This window comes from Ranitomeya imitator, chromosome 1 (assembly GCF_032444005.1).
Source record: "Ranitomeya imitator isolate aRanImi1 chromosome 1, aRanImi1.pri, whole genome shotgun sequence".
In the NCBI taxonomy this organism is placed as follows: domain Eukaryota; kingdom Metazoa; phylum Chordata; class Amphibia; order Anura; family Dendrobatidae; genus Ranitomeya; species Ranitomeya imitator.
This window is the reverse complement of record NC_091282.1, coordinates 354774664-354791554: the sequence shown is the minus strand read 5'-3', so window position 1 is coordinate 354791554 and position 16891 is coordinate 354774664.

The window sequence follows — 16891 nt, the reverse complement described above, 5'->3', positions numbered from 1 at the left end:
GCATGCCCCATCATCCCTATCCTGGTGTGCCTGGCTCCCTCATCCCTACCCTGGTAGGAATGGTCCCCCTCATCCTTATCCTGGTAGGAAGGGTCCCCCACATCCCTATCCTAGCGTAAATGATCACCCTCATCCCTATCCTAGTATGCATGGCCCCATCTCTATCCTGGTATGCTTGACCCCATCTTGTCCTAGTATGCATGGTCCCATCCTGGTATGCAGGGCACCATCTTGTCCATATATGCATGGCCCCATCTCTATCCAGGTATGCAAGGCCCCAATCTAATCCTAGTATGCATGGCCCAAACCCTAATCTGATATGATTGGCCCCTAGTTCGATCCTGGTATGCATGTCCCTATCCTTATGTATGGTCCCATCAGAAAACATTTTTAAAAATTACACTTACCTTCCCGTTGCTCCCTCGCAGCATCCTGCTTCTTTGCCAGCAGCTGCTTTATGATTGTAAGCAGCGGATGGCAGGGACGTCATGTGCTGCCCACAAGCAGAGGACAGATGCCGTAATACTCACTGTTATACATGCCGGGATTGTGCACGCAGAAAGCAGTGAGTATTCATTGCTCCTCAGTAGCACACAGTGTCAGCCGGAGCCTTCCTGCAGCTGCCGGTGGTTACGTGTGCTGCTTCTTAAAATAAATGAATATTTACCTCTCTGGGCTTGGAGAGAGGTGAATATTCATTTCTCTTAAGTAGAGGCACAAATGACCGCCCAACAGCTGCAGGAAGCCAGCGGCTGACACTGTGCATGCTACTGAAGAGCAATGAATACTCACTGCTCTCTGCGCGCACAGTCCCAGCATGCAGAGCAGTAGTATTCCACCAGGTGCTCTTTGGTTTGCAAGCAGTGCATGACATCCCTGCCATGTGCTGCTTACAAGCATAAAACAGCTGCTGGCATGGGAGCAGGATGCTGTGAAAGAGCGCCGGGAAGGTAAGTGTAATGGTTTGATTTTTCAATGTTTTCTGATGAAGCCATGCATAACAGGATGGGGGTGGGGACCAATCATAAGGATGGGGCCATGCCTACCAGGACCGGGGTTGGGGGCCAATCATACCAAGACACTGGTAAAGAGAAATGATTATTCATTGCCCTCCACGCCCATGGACGTGGAATGCAGTGAATATTCATTGCTCTTTAGCAGCAAGCACAGGAGTCAGCTGCAGCCCATGGCTCCAGCTTCTTGTGACCTCCTGCTCTGCCGATGCTGCTCCCCCACGTACCCACGACAGCCAGAGTCGGCCAGTATATCCAGACTATAAGATGCACCCCCCATTTTCTCTTACCCCATGACAGCACTAACGAGAGAGAGGGATCTGCCCTCAGGGACAGGAGACCCACAGGTTAAAAAGGCGGGACCTCTCCTCCACCTCAGTTCGGTTTCCTGTCCCCGACGGGGATCCCACAGCTCACCATCCAAGAGTCCAGGGACCATCGGGCCGAGTTCAGGCAGCGGGGGGCCCTGCCACGGTCTCAGGTGGATTCCTCCCTCAGGGCACGGTCCGGGGTCGGCGGGCCTCGTAGATGTGCGCAGAGGGGAGGCAGTGAAGAGACCAAGAAGAGAGCCTGCCTCTTCCCTTTCAAAGGAGGACGATCGGTAATAGGTAGCGGCGGCTACCTGGAGTTTTCTCCGCCGGTCCATGAGGCGCACAGGGGGTGGTGACGCCGGTCACCGACAAGCGGCAGAACGCTGGGAGCAGCAGCGGCTGCGGAAGCTCCGTCCCTCCTGTGAGCCGGTAACCAGTGAGCGCGCGCGCGAGGTTCGGCGATTTACTGCGCAGGTGCGGGGGTCACTTCCGGTATGGCGCAGGGTACCTCTGGGTAAACCGGAAGTTGCCTGGCGCCGCTCTGTCGGTATATATCCGGAAGGAAAGGGGCATACCGCTGCTCAGAGATTACCACCATGAGTGGAATAGAGCAGTCGGTGGAAGAAATTTCACAGGCCCCTGTGACAAAGAACCCGAAGGAGCGCCATTCTTCAAGAAAACCCACGCAGCGCAGCAGCTCAGGATCCCAGCGCAGCAGAGGCTCTGGTGGATCCAGGAGGGAGACGGTGGTCCAAGTGGAGGAGGCATCCTCAAGGCCACAACCGGTATCTCCCTCACATTAGGAGGGTAAGTGACCTCCGTGAAAGTGTAAATTCTAATAGGGGTTTATTGTTTCCTAGGGAAAGAAATGCCAGGGGAAAAGTAAACAGAGAGTGCCCGCTTTGTTCAGCAGATTTGCCGGATTCATGGGTTAAAAAACTCTGTGCGTCATGTATTAAGAACACCATTGATGAGGAGACGCCAAGTTTCACATCTGAATTAAAAGATTTAATTAAAACCCAAGTAGCAGACGCACTAAAAAGCGTAAAAAACCGTAAAAGAAAACGTAAAGAAAAATCTCCAGATTACAGCTCCAGCGAGGGAGATAACACGAGTGAGGATTCAGATAGCTCTACAGCTTCAGCATCCTCCTCCGCATCTTCAGAAAGCGGTCGCAACTGTTTCCCAATAGATGAAACGGATGCGCTGGTAAAAATGGTTAGGGCGACAATGGGTCTGGCGGACACTCGTTCCAAAAAATCTGTACAAGATCTTATGTTTAGTGGCCTGTAACAAAAGAAGTACAGAGTATTCCCATTAAACGAAAAAATACAAGCCCTAATAAAAAAGGAGTGGAAAAGACCAGACAAAAAAGTACTGTTAACACCCAAAAGGAAATATCCATTTGATGACCCAGCCTGCGCCTCATGGGGAAAGGCGCCAAAATTAGACGTCGCCATCGCGAAAGTCTCTAAAAAGTTCACCCTGCCTTTTGAGGATATGGGGACCCTCAAGGATCCTGTGGATAAAAAGGCCGATGTCTTCTTAAAGGGGTCCTGGGAGGCCGCCAGCGGGGGGGCTAAAACCCGGTATAGCTGCTACGTGTACAGCTAGAGCGCTAATGGTCTGGCTGGATCATTTAGAGACTCAATTAAAAAATAAAACCCCGAGAGAGTCTATACTGGACTCCGTGTCAGCGATGAGAGTTGCCGCTGCGTATTTAGCAGATGCCTCAATAGACTCAGTTAGGCTGAAGGCAAGATCAGCTTCTTTCTCAAATGCGGCTAGGAGAGCACTATGGCTGAAGTGCTGGCCGGGGGACCTGCAAACTAAAGCCAAGTTGTGTTCCATACCGTGTGAAGGTGAATATTTGTTCGGTCCCACCCTAGACGATGTCCTCGAAAAAGCGGTGGATAAAAAGAAAGCCTTTCCAGGATTCCTAAATCAGTCTTATAGGCGGCCCTTTCGAGGGAGGAGGTTCACACAAAGACGCCCCCCAAAAAACCAAAAGGAGGGGTGGGAAGACAGAAAATTCAAAAGAGGAGGTTTCATGTTCAACAAACCGGATAATAAAAAACAGCCACAATGAGGGTGTGCCCCAGGTAGGAGGGAGACTGACCCACTTTCTTCCAACCTGGGAAAAAATTTCTGGAAGTGCCTGGACTCTAAACATCATAAAGACGGGCCTAAGACTAATTTTTCACACAATGCCACACAATCAGTTTGTGGTCACACCACAAAGAAAGTCGGAGATCGAGCAGCTGAGTATCCAGAGGGAAGTTCTCAGTCTTCTGGAAAAGAAAGTCATACAGGAAGTTCCGCAACAGGAAGAGACGAGGGGGTTTTATTCTCCACTCTTTCTTCGAACAAAGCCGGACGGAACTTTCAGAGTAATTATAAATTTGAAACAACTAAACAGATACCTGGTAATAGAAAAATTCAAAATGGAAACAATAAAATCATGTGTCAGATCCCTTATCCCGTTTTGTTTCATGACTGTTATAGACTTAAAGGACGCATACTATCATGTGCCAATCCATCCGGAGTTCCGGAAATACCTCAGGGTTGCAGTAATGATACAAGGGAAACTGAAACATTACCAATACAGGGCTCTTCCGTTTGGTCTAGCCATTGCCCCGAGGGTATTTACAAAATTAATGGCGGAAGTAATGGCCCATATAAGTGAACAAAACATATTGATTGTGCCTTATCTGGACGACCTCCTAGTGATGGGCAGTTCCTCTCTACATTGCAGCCAGCAACTAAACAGAGTGATGGTAGCCCTATCGAATCTAGGATGGTTTTTGAACCTGGAAAAGTCCAGGCTTATCCCGTCTCAAGTACAGTTGTACTTAGGGATAGTAATAGACTCAACAAAGCAAGAGTGTCGTCTGCCGGAAGAAAAAGTATCCAACATGATACATCTAGTGAAGCAGTTGAGTGTCTCTCCTCTGATCACTCTAAGGAGAGCCATGTCCATACTGGGGTCAATGACATCCTGTATCCCAGCGGTCCAGTGGGCTCAGAGCCACTCGAGAGATCTCCAGTGGGAAATACTAGAGGCGGTATCCCACGCAGGAGGAAATTTAGAGAAGCAATTAAAAATATCCTCTCGGACAAAAACTTCCTTAGCTTGGTTTACAGACCCGTCCAATCTCAGGAGGGGGGTTCCATGGGTGTGGCCGGTCTCGATAATCCTGACCACAGACGCAAGTCCTTGGGGGTGGGGGGCCCACCTAAACAGGCAAATTGCCCAAGGTCCTTGGTCAGGGGAAGAAAAAGACATTACTTCAAACATGAAAGAGCTTTTAGCAGTTCAGTACGCCATCAATCATTTTTTAACATCCCTCTGTTCCCACCACGTGAGAGTACTGACGGACAACAGGGTGGTAGTAGCATATTTAAATCATCAGGGAGGGACGAGGTCTCAATCCCTAATGAAAGTAACAAATCTCATCATGTCACAAGCAGAAGCCAACTTGTCCTCCCTGACAGCCCTTCACATAAAAGGGTCAGAAAATCAAACTGCAGATTTTCTAAGCAGAACCCAATTAAAACAGGGGGAATGGGAGTTAAATACAAAAATATTAAAACGCATAGTGGATCTTTGGGGGGCCCCGGATATAGATCTATTTGCAAACAATCAAAATCGGAAAACGGAGGCCTTCTGCTCGATAGATCCTCGGGGGAGTCCAGTGGCTATAGACGCGTTGTTAATTCCATGGAAGTTCCATCTAGCTTATGTGTTTCCTCCGATAGCTCTAATTCCCTTAGTCTTGAAGAAAATCAGGGAGGACAGAGCCAAAGTGATATTGATAGCTCCGTTCTGGCCGAAAAGAGTATGGTTCCCATGGCTACGCCTAATGTCCATAGCGGATCCATGGGTACTCCCAGATATCCCAGACCTTCTGCATCAAGGGCCAGTGAATCACCCACAAATAAAAAGTTTGCATATGACGGCCTGGCTTTTGAAAGGGAACTGTTAACAAAAAGGGGTTTTCTTCAAATCTAATTTCTACCCTGCTGGCCAGTAGAAAACCTATAACTACCAGAGCATACGGCAAAGTCTGGAAAAAGTTCCTCTCAGCGTCAGCAGTTAACCTATCAGATCAGATGCCAATCCAGGAAATTCTAGAATTTCTTCAAAAAGGATTAGAGAAAGGCCTAGCAACAAACACTCTGAAAGTTCAGATTGCAGCATTGGGTGCCCTTTACAACCAGGATTTGGCGGGGAATCACTGGGTAAAAAGATTTATTAGAGCATCTACTAGGTCCAGACCAGTTATACATTTCAAAAACCTGACCTGCACATCCAAACATAGACTAAGTGTGAACAGGTGCTGAACCCAGAGTCGCCAACTCGTATATAGTTAATTAAATAGGGCAGCACACTGCAGCGCCAAAACATGCAAACTTGAAAACACGAAATTTGAACTGCCTTACTGCACTAGAAATATGAAAAATGAGAGCTTTTAGCGCATAAAAATGGCCAATTTTATGTGTACCTCGTAGCCACTTTACGGCATCTCTCTTATACGAGGTCCTACGCTTGACCTACCTCGCTGAGAATAAACGTCTCCATCTGAATGGGTACATGTGAAACCTCTTCTTGGACTCAAATTCTCTCTCTCTGTGGAGGGGTATTGGACCTACTATAATTAAAACACCTGAAGCTAGGAGGCGGGGAGTGCACGATCAGAAGGCTAAGAATACATTTCAAAAACCTGACCTGCACATCCAAACATAGACTAAGTGTGAACAGGTGCTGAACCCAGAGTCGCCAACTCGTATATAGTTAATTAAATAGGGCAGCACACTGCAGCGCCAAAACATGCAAACTTGAAAACACGAAATTTGAACTGCCTTACTGCACTAGAAATATGAAAAATGAGAGCTTTTAGCGCATAAAAATGGCCAATTTTATGTGTACCTCGTAGCCACTTTACGGCATCTCTCTTATACGAGGTCCTACGCTTGACCTACCTCGCTGAGAATAAACGTCTCCATCTGAATGGGTACATGTGAAACCTCTTCTTGGACTCAAATTCTCTCTCTCTGTGGAGGGGTATTGGACCTACTATAATTAAAACACCTGAAGCTAGGAGGCGGGGAGTGCACGATCAGAAGGCTAGAGAATACATTTCAAAAACCTGACCTGCACATCCAAACATAGACTAAGTGTGAACAGGTGCTGAACCCAGAGTCGCCAACTCGTATATAGTTAATTAAATAGGGCAGCACACTGCAGCGCCAAAACATGCAAACTTGAAAACACGAAATTTGAACTGCCTTACTGCACTAGAAATATGAAAAATGAGAGCTTTTAGCGCATAAAAATGGCCAATTTTATGTGTACCTCGTAGCCACTTTACGGCATCTCTCTTATACGAGGTCCTACGCTTGACCTACCTCGCTGAGAATAAACGTCTCCATCTGAATGGGTACATGTGAAACCTCTTCTTGGACTCAAATTCTCTCTCTCTGTGGAGGGGTATTGGACCTACTATAATTAAAACACCTGAAGCTAGGAGGCGGGGAGTGCACGATCAGAAGGCTAGAGAATACATTTCAAAAACCTGACCTGCACATCCAAACATAGACTAAGTGTGAACAGGTGCTGAACCCAGAGTCGCCAACTCGTATATAGTTAATTAAATAGGGCAGCACACTGCAGCGCCAAAACATGCAAACTTGAAAACACAAAATTTGAACTGCCTTACTGCACTAGAAATATGAAAAATGAGAGCTTTTAGCGCATAAAAATGGCCAATTTTATGTGTACCTCGTAGCCACTTTACGGCATCTCTCTTATACGAGGTCCTACGCTTGACCTACCTCGCTGAGAATAAACGTCTCCATCTGAATGGGTACATGTGAAACCTCTTCTTGGACTCAAATTCTCTCTCTCTGTGGAGGGGTATTGGACCTACTATAATTAAAACACCTGAAGCTAGGAGGCGGGGAGTGCACGATCAGAAGGCTAGAGAATACATTTCAAAAACCTGACCTGCACATCCAAACATAGACTAAGTGTGAACAGGTGCTGAACCCAGAGTCGCCAACTCGTATATAGTTAATTAAATAGGGCAGCACACTGCAGCGCCAAAACATGCAAACTTGAAAACACGAAATTTGAACTGCCTTACTGCACTAGAAATATGAAAAATGAGAGCTTTTAGCGCATAAAAATGGCCAATTTTATGTGTACCTCGTAGCCACTTTACGGCATCTCTCTTATACGAGGTCCTACGCTTGACCTACCTCGCTGAGAATAAACGTCTCCATCTAAATGGGTACATGTGAAACCTCTTCTTGGACTCAAATTCTCTCTCTCTGTGGAGGGGTATTGGACCTACTATAATTAAAACACCTGAAGCTAGGAGGCGGGGAGTGCACGATCAGAAGGCTAGAGAATACATTTCAAAAACCTGACCTGCACATCCAAACATAGACTAAGTGTGAACAGGTGCTGAACCCAGAGTCGCCAACTCGTATATAGTTAATTAAATAGGGCAGCACACTGCAGCGCCAAAACATGCAAACTTGAAAACACGAAATTTGAACTGCCTTACTGCACTAGAAATATGAAAAATGAGAGCTTTTAGCGCATAAAAATGGCCAATTTTATGTGTACCTCGTAGCCACTTTACGGCATCTCTCTTATACGAGGTCCTACGCTTGACCTACCTCGCTGAGAATAAACGTCTCCATCTGAATGGGTACATGTGAAACCTCTTCTTGGACTCAAATTCTCTCTCTCTGTGGAGGGGTATTGGACCTACTATAATTAAAACACCTGAAGCTAGGAGGCGGGGAGTGCACGATCAGAAGGCTAGAGAATACATTTCAAAAACCTGACCTGCACATCCAAACATAGACTAAGTGTGAACAGGTGCTGAACCCAGAGTCGCCAACTCGTATATAGTTAATTAAATAGGGCAGCACACTGCAGCGCCAAAACATGCAAACTTGAAAACACGAAATTTGAACTGCCTTACTGCACTAGAAATATGAAAAATGAGAGCTTTTAGCGCATAAAAATGGCCAATTTTATGTGTACCTCGTAGCCACTTTACGGCATCTCTCTTATACGAGGTCCTACGCTTGACCTACCTCGCTGAGCTAAAAGCTCTCATTTTTCATATTTCTAGTGCAGTAAGGCAGTTCAAATTTCGTGTTTTCAAGTTTGCATGTTTTGGCGCTGCAGTGTGCTGCCCTATTTAATTAACTATATACGAGTTGGCGACTCTGGGTTCAGCACCTGTTCACACTTAGTCTATGTTTGGATGTGCAGGTCAGGTTTTTGAAATGTATTCTCTAGCCTTCTGATCGTGCACTCCCCGCCTCCTAGCTTCAGGTGTTTTAATTATAGTAGGTCCAATACCCCTCCACAGAGAGAGAGAATTTGAGTCCAAGAAGAGGTTTCACATGTACCCATTCAGATGGAGACGTTTATTCTCAGCGAGGTAGGTCAAGCGTAGGACCTCGTATAAGAGAGATGCCGTAAAGTGGCTACGAGGTACACATAAAATTGGCCATTTTTATGCGCTAAAAGCTCTCATTTTTCATATTTCTAGTGCAGTAAGGCAGTTCAAATTTCGTGTTTTCAAGTTTGCATGTTTTGGCGCTGCAGTGTGCTGCCCTATTTAATTAACTATATACGAGTTGGCGACTCTGGGTTCAGCACCTGTTCACACTTAGTCTATGTTTGGATGTGCAGGTCAGGTTTTTGAAATGTATTCTCTAGCCTTCTGATCGTGCACTCCCCGCCTCCTAGCTTCAGGTGTTTTAATTATAGTAGGTCCAATACCCCTCCACAGAGAGAGAGAATTTGAGTCCAAGAAGAGGTTTCACATGTACCCATTCAGATGGAGACGTTTATTCTCAGCGAGGTAGGTCAAGCGTAGGACCTCGTATAAGAGAGATGCCGTAAAGTGGCTACGAGGTACACATAAAATTGGCCATTTTTATGCGCTAAAAGCTCTCATTTTTCATATTTCTAGTGCAGTAAGGCAGTTCAAATTTCGTGTTTTCAAGTTTGCATGTTTTGGCGCTGCAGTGTGCTGCCCTATTTAATTAACTATATACGAGTTGGCGACTCTGGGTTCAGCACCTGTTCACACTTAGTCTATGTTTGGATGTGCAGGTCAGGTTTTTGAAATGTATTCTCTAGCCTTCTGATCGTGCACTCCCCGCCTCCTAGCTTCAGGTGTTTTAATTATAGTAGGTCCAATACCCCTCCACAGAGAGAGAGAATTTGAGTCCAAGAAGAGGTTTCACATGTACCCATTCAGATGGAGACGTTTATTCTCAGCGAGGTAGGTCAAGCATAGGACCTCGTATAAGAGAGATGCCGTAAAGTGGCTACGAGGTACACATAAAATTGGCCATTTTTATGCGCTAAAAGCTCTCATTTTTCATATTTCTAGTGCAGTAAGGCAGTTCAAATTTCGTGTTTTCAAGTTTGCATGTTTTGGCGCTGCAGTGTGCTGCCCTATTTAATTATCAGACCAGTTATACATCTCACCGCTCCTCCCTGGGATCTGAACTTAGTCCTTTCAGCACTAACTAAGGCACCGTTTGAACCTTTATCTCAGGCTTCACTGAAAATAATATCTTGGAAAACCTGTTTATTGGTGGCCCTAACCTCAGCTCGCAGGATTAGTGATCTGCAGGCCTTATCAGCTTACCCACCTCTAACCCAAATATTAGATGACAGAGTAATCCTTAAAACTGACCCTTCTTACCTTCCCAAAGTGGCGTCAAAATTCCACAGATCTCAAGAGATAGCGTTACCATCTTTTTGCCCCAATCCAAAAAACAAAAAAGAGGAGGCTCTACACACACTAGATGTAAAGAGATGTCTAACACACTATCTATCAGCCACAAGGGAGTGTAGGAAAGGGAGGGCTCTGTTTGTCTGCTTTCAGGGACCAAATAAGGGTCACAAAGCATCGAAAGCCACGTTGGCAAGGTGGGTAAGAGATGCCATCAAGATGTCATATACCTCTTCCGGAGAACAAGCTCCGGACACAATTAAGGCCCATTCAACCAGGTCGGTGGCAACCTCTTGGGCTGAACGTGGTGGAGCATCAATAGATCAAATATGTAGAGCAGCCACTTGGTCTTCCCCCTCTACATTCTTCAAGCACTATCAGCTTAATCTATCTTCTTCCTCAGACTTAACTTTTGGTAGGAGAGTTCTTGAGGCAGTAGTCCCACCCTAAACTTTCATTCTTTGAAATTCTCTCGTTAGTGCCGTCATGGGGTAAGAGAATATCGTAGTTACTTACCGATAACGGTATTTCTCTGATCCCATGACGGCACCTGTATATTCCCTCCCTTCACGTATGGGTGTCCACACTACTAATAATTTAAGTCACGAGGTGTGCATATAAAAAAAAAAATATATATATATGTGTATATATATATATATATATATATATATATATATATAGAGGAGCTTATATAAGTTATATAGTTATGATTTGTTGTGTAAAAATAACCAATTAAGTTACAGCAGAAATTCCCTGCAAGGCTCTGTAAACCAACTGAGGTGGAGGAGAGGTCCCGCCTTTTTAACCTGTGGGTTTCCTGTCCCTGAGGGCGGATCCCTCTCTCTCGTTAGTGCCGTCATGGGATCAGAGAAATACCGTTATCGGTAAGTAACTACGATATTCCTCCATATTTTTGGATGTAAAAAGTGTGTCTTATAGTCCGAAAAATATGTATATTTTGACACAAGCGGGCATTATTAACCCCTTAGTGACCAAGCCAATTTTAACCTTAATGATCAGGCCACATTTTTTAAATCTGACCAGTGTCACTTTATGTGATAATAACTCTGGAATGCTTCAACAGATCCCAATATTCCGAGATATGTTACTTCTAGTGTTGAGCGATACCTTCCGATATCGGAAAGTATCGGTATCGGATAGGATCGGCCGATATTCAAAAAATATCGGATATCGCCGATACCGATACCCGATCCCAATGCAAGTCAATGGGACCAAAATATCAGAATTAAAATAAACCCTTTCTTGCCTTGTAGGTTCATTCTACATGAAGGAAAACAACTAAGAATAATGCCGGATGTATTTGGGGAGGTGGCGGAGACATTAAAGTCATAGAGGTTTATCCCAATCAAATAGAATAGCATGTTTTTTGTTTTTTTTTAAGACGTTCGGAGTGACAAAGATATTGACTATGTAAATTTTTTTTTTTATTTTGTCAGATATTGATGTTTCACTATTCCACGCCCTTCCCCTTCTTTTTTTTCTTTTTTTTTTTTCTTTTCCCACACTTTCATCTTCATCATCATCAGCATCTTTGACATCAACTTCTTCTTCACCTTATTCATCTTCTTCTTCATCCTTTACCTTTTTTTTTTTTTTTGATTACATTCTTCATATTCATTTTATTCAACTATTATTATTCTTCCTATTCTACATATTCTTTTTATTCCACTGTTATTATTCTTCCTATTCTACTTCTTCATCATATTCTCATTTGTGACAGGCATTCCCGTAGTTGTTATCTATAAAAGTTGGAAGATTACACCTTCTGTTCTGCCAGTCACAAAAGTTACATTTGTCCGCGTTCAGTTTGGCCTGCAGCATCAGGCTTTATCCAGGGGCACCACGAGGAGGAACGGACTCACCCCCATACACTGCTTAGTCTTCTTCTGCATATAATTTAGATAATATCTTTTGCTCTGATATTAAGTCTTATGCTTAATGTTCCTCTGCTCTTTGTTCTGCAGCCTCTTGTTCTTCTGCTTCTCGGTCTTCCGTGTCGTCGTCTCCAGGGTCGTCGTCTCCAATGTCGTCATCTCCGCCGTCGTTGTCTCAGCCGTCGTCGTCTCCGCCGTCGTCGTCTCCGTCGTCGTCGTCGTTGTCGTCGTTGTCGTCGTCGTCGGGGTGGTTTTCCGGGTCGTCGTCGTCGTCATCGGGGTGGTCTTCCGGGTCGTCGACTTTAGGGTCTTCAACTTGGAAATGTAGCAGAAGGTACAAGAAGGCTGAGAAAATGCCAAGAACCAGCTGATGGAACTGGAACTCGGATGGCTACCCGAAGGTTCAAGAGCCTATGGAACTACCGAGGACCAGCTGACGTTACTGGAACCCGGTTACTAAGCAGGAGGTACCCGTGCTAAAAAGCACTACCAAGGACCGCCTGACGTTGGCGGAACTCGGATACCCAGAAGGAGGCACCTAAGCCAAAGGCTCTGCCCGGAACCAGCTGACGGTACTGGAACCAGGATGGGGAGCAGAAGGTACAAGAGCAAAAGACACTGCCGAGAACCAGCTGACGGTACTGGAACCTGGATGGGTAGCCGAAGGTCCAAGAGCCAATGGAACTACCGAGGACCAGCTGACGTTACTGGAACCCGGTTACTAAGCAGGAGGTACCCGTGCCTGAAAGCACTACCAAGGACCACCTGACGTTGGTGGAACTTGGATACCCAGAAGGAGGCACCTAAGCCAAAGGCTCTGCCCGGAACCAGCTGACGGTACTGGAATCAGGAAGGGGAGCAGAAGGTACAAGAGCAAAAGACACTGCCGAGAACCAGCTGACGGTGCTGGAACCAGGAGGTGGACCCGAAGGCCCACAGGAGAGGAGAGAACAGCTAGGCCGCGAGGCAGCCGCAGTTACCGAACCCCAACAGTCCTACAGGGGGAGCTGGGCCTACTGGCACTACAGAACCAGCCTTGACTACCAGTTCACGCAGCCCACATAGGAAGCTCCTAAACTGGAGGCACCCTGGAGTTGGCTAACCCGACAGCACCACGACGGGGCAAGCATAGGCGTCTCAGTGAGCTTGACACAACCCGTTAACAGCTGACGGTGCTGAAACCAGGCTTGGCACGAGGGAGTACCTGTGTCAAAAACACTGCCGAGAACCAGCTGGCGTTGCTGGAACCCAGATGCGTTGCCCCAGTGTGCAAGAGCCAATGGCACGACCGAGGACCAGCTGACGGTGCTGGAACCCGGTTACTAAGCTGTAGGTGCCTGCGCTTAAAAGCACTACCAAGGACCGCCTGACGTTGGCGGAACTCGGATACCCAGGAGGAGGCACCTAAGCCAAAGGCTCGGCCCGGAACCAGCTGACGGTGCTGGAACCAGGAGGTGGACCCGAAGGCCCACAGGAGAGGAGAGAACAGCTAGGCCGCGAGGCAGCCGCAGTTACCGAACCCCAACAGTCCTACAGGGGGAGCTGGGCCTACTGGCACTACAGAACCAGCCTTGACTACCAGTTCACGCAGCCCACATAGGAAGCTCCTAAACTGGAGGCACCCTGGAGTTGGCTAACCCGACCGCACCACGACGGGGCAAGCATAGGCGTCTCAGTGAACTTGACACAACCCGGAAACAGCTGACGGTGCTGAAACCAGGCTTGGCACGAGGGAGTACCTGTGACAAGAACACTGCCGAGAACCAGCTGGCGGTGCTGGAACTCAGATGCGTTGCCCCAGGGTGCAAGAGTCAATGGCATGACCGAGAACCAGCTGGCGGTGCTGGAACCCGGTTACTAAGCTGTAGGTGCCCGCGCTTAAAAGCACTACCAAGGACCGCCTGGCGTTGGTAGAAATCGGATACCCAGGAGGAGGCACCTAAGCCAAAGGCTCGGCCCGGAACCAGCTGACGGTGCTGGAACCAGGTGGTGGACCCGAAGGTCCACAGGAGAGGAGAGAACAGCTAGGCCGCGAGGCAGCCGCAGTTACCGAACCCCAACAGTCCTACAGGGGGAGCTGGGCCTACTGGCACTACAGAACCAGCCTTGACTACCAGTTCACGCAGCCCACATAGGAAGCTTCTAAACTGGAGGCACCCTGGAGTTGGCTAACCCGACCGCACCACGACGGGGCAAGCATAGGCGTCTCAGTGAACTTGACACAACCCGGAAACAGCTGACGGTGCTGAAACCAGGCTTGGCACGAGGGAGTACCTGTGACAAGAACACTGCCGAGAACCAGCTGGCGGTGCTGGAACCCAGATGCGTTGCCCCAGAGTGCAAGAGCCAATGGCACCGAGGACCAGCTGGCGGTGCTGGAACCCGGTTACTAAGCTGTAGGTGCCCGCGCTTAAAAGCACTACCAAGGACCGCCTGGCGTTGGCGGAACTCGGATACCCAGGAGGAGGCACCTAAGCCAAAGGCTCGGCCCGGAACCAGCTGACGGTGCTGGAACCAGGTGGTGGACCCCAAGGCCCACAGGAGAGGAGAGAACAGCTAGGCCGCGAGGCAGCCGCAGTTACCGAACCCCAACAGTCCTACAGGGGGAGCTGGGTCTACTGGCACTACAGAACCAGCCTTGACTACCAATTCATGCAGCCCACATAGGAAGCTCCTAAACTGGAGGCACCCTGGAGTTGGCTATCTCGACCGCAACACGACGGGGCAACGCATAGGTGTCTCAGTGATTTTGACAGTACCCAGAAACAGTTGATGGTGCTGGAACCAGGCTGGGCACGAGGGAGTACCCGTGACAAAAACACTGCCGAGAACCAGCTGGCGGTGCTGGAACTCAGATGCGTTGCCCCAGTGTGCAAGAGCCAATGGCACGACCGAGAACCAGCTGACGGTGCTGGAACCCGGTTACTAAGCTGTAGGTGCCCGCGCTTAAAAGCACTACCAAGGACCGCCTGGCGTTGGCGGAACTCGGATACCCAGGAGGAGGCACCTAAGCCAAAGGCTCGGCCCGGAACCAGCTGACGGTGCTGGAACCAGGAGGTGGACCCCAAGGCCCACAGGAGAGGAGAGAACAGCTAGGCCGTGAGGCAGCCGCAGTTACTGAACCCCAACAGTCCTACAGGGGGAGCTGGGCCTACTGGCACTACAGAACCAGCCTTGACTACCAATTCATGCAGCCCACATAGGAAGCTCCTAAACTGGAGGCACCCTGGAGTTGGCTAACCCGACTGCAACACGACGGGGCAAGCATAGGCCCAGCGAGTTTGACACAACCCAGAAACAGCTGACGGTGCTGAAACCAGGTTTGGCACGAGGGAGTACCTGTGACAAAAACACTGCCGAGAACCAGCTGGCGGTGCTTGAACCCGGATGCTTTGCCTATCAAACATTGTCTTCCTACAGCCCCAACTAGCGGTGTTGGAGCAAAGGGTAAGCAGGGGGAGCAGAGTGTAGGCCGAAGCCTGCACTGGAGTCAGCTTTGTGTCTGCGTTGCGTTTGCAGGACACTTTGCCGGCTACACAGTGGGGGAACAGCAGGCGGTGCTGAACCCCACTAACACATTGGCTGGTGTTTTTCTCTGTGCAGCTAGCACTTCTGGGCAAAAACTAGCGTTGTTACAGCCCAGGGTCAGCAGGAGGAGGAGAGGAGCAGAGTGTAGGCCGAAGCCTAGTTGAACCAATTTCAAAGGTAACCTTTAACCCCCCCTCAGGTGTTACAAAGTACAAGAGCCACACCTTGTGCAGCATTAATGCTGCACAAGAAAAGGTTGCTCTATTAATTTGTCTACTTGCACACGCTGAATGCAACACGTACACAATTTAGCCCATTCTACAGTCAAACTGTAGTTGAGGCGTGACTTGTATTTTTAAGGAGACGCAGCATAGGTGTCCCAAATAACGCCTTTGTGTTTGGCGCTGCTTCCTGAGCGTTGTTTTTTGCTGTACAGGAGTCTGCGCTCTTGTGTTATCCCTTGGCAATGCCCTGTTAGCGCTGCCCGTCTTATGACCTCATTTCATGTTGGCCGCTGCGGTTAACGATGGCCATAAATCCCAGACCCACACTGCCTTTTCATAAAGTCACACTGCGGTGCTGGGATTCATGGCCTTGAGCAGTAAATATTTTCGACGCTCACACACGTCCTTACACCTGCTTCAGACTGGGCGGCCTCTGCTGATCCCTTTTCGCATGCCGCGGCCAGGAGGCCGCACAGTCTGAAGAAGGCGGAAGGAGATGAGTGACGACAGGCGAACATATGCACTGCTCGTGCCCATAAACCACACCCTCGCTGACAAAATAAATAAGACAACGAGGGGCGTTGTTTCACGCAGGGCGGATGCACAGGCGCAGCCAGCTAACCATGATGTCAAAAGACGGGAAGCGCTACCAAGGGGGGTGCTGCGTATAATTACAAAGGAAAGTCACACCTCAGGGACAGTGGAATGGTCTCAATGAGACACATTTTGCACGTGTTGAGTTCCACGTGGGCAAGGAGAAAAAGTCAGCCACCTTGTACAAATGCAGCAGTACTGCTGAACAAGGTGGCTGTTATACATAGAAACACCTGCGGGTGGGGGGCAGGCTCCCTTCAATTTCAGTTCATGTGCCTGCATGCCGTTTGCAGGGCACGTTGCCGGCTACACAGCTGGGGAACAGCTGGCGGTGCTGAACCCCACTGACACATTGGCTGGTGTTTTTCTCTGTGCAGCTAGCACTTCCAGGCTAAAACTGGCGGTGTTATGAGCCCAGGGTCAGTAGGAGGAGGAGAGGAGTAGAGTGTAGGCCGAAGCCTGCACTGGTGGCAGCTTTTGTTCTGTTGTGCCTGCGTGGCGTTTGCAGGTCACGTTGCCGGCTACACAGCTGGGGAACAGCTGGCGGTG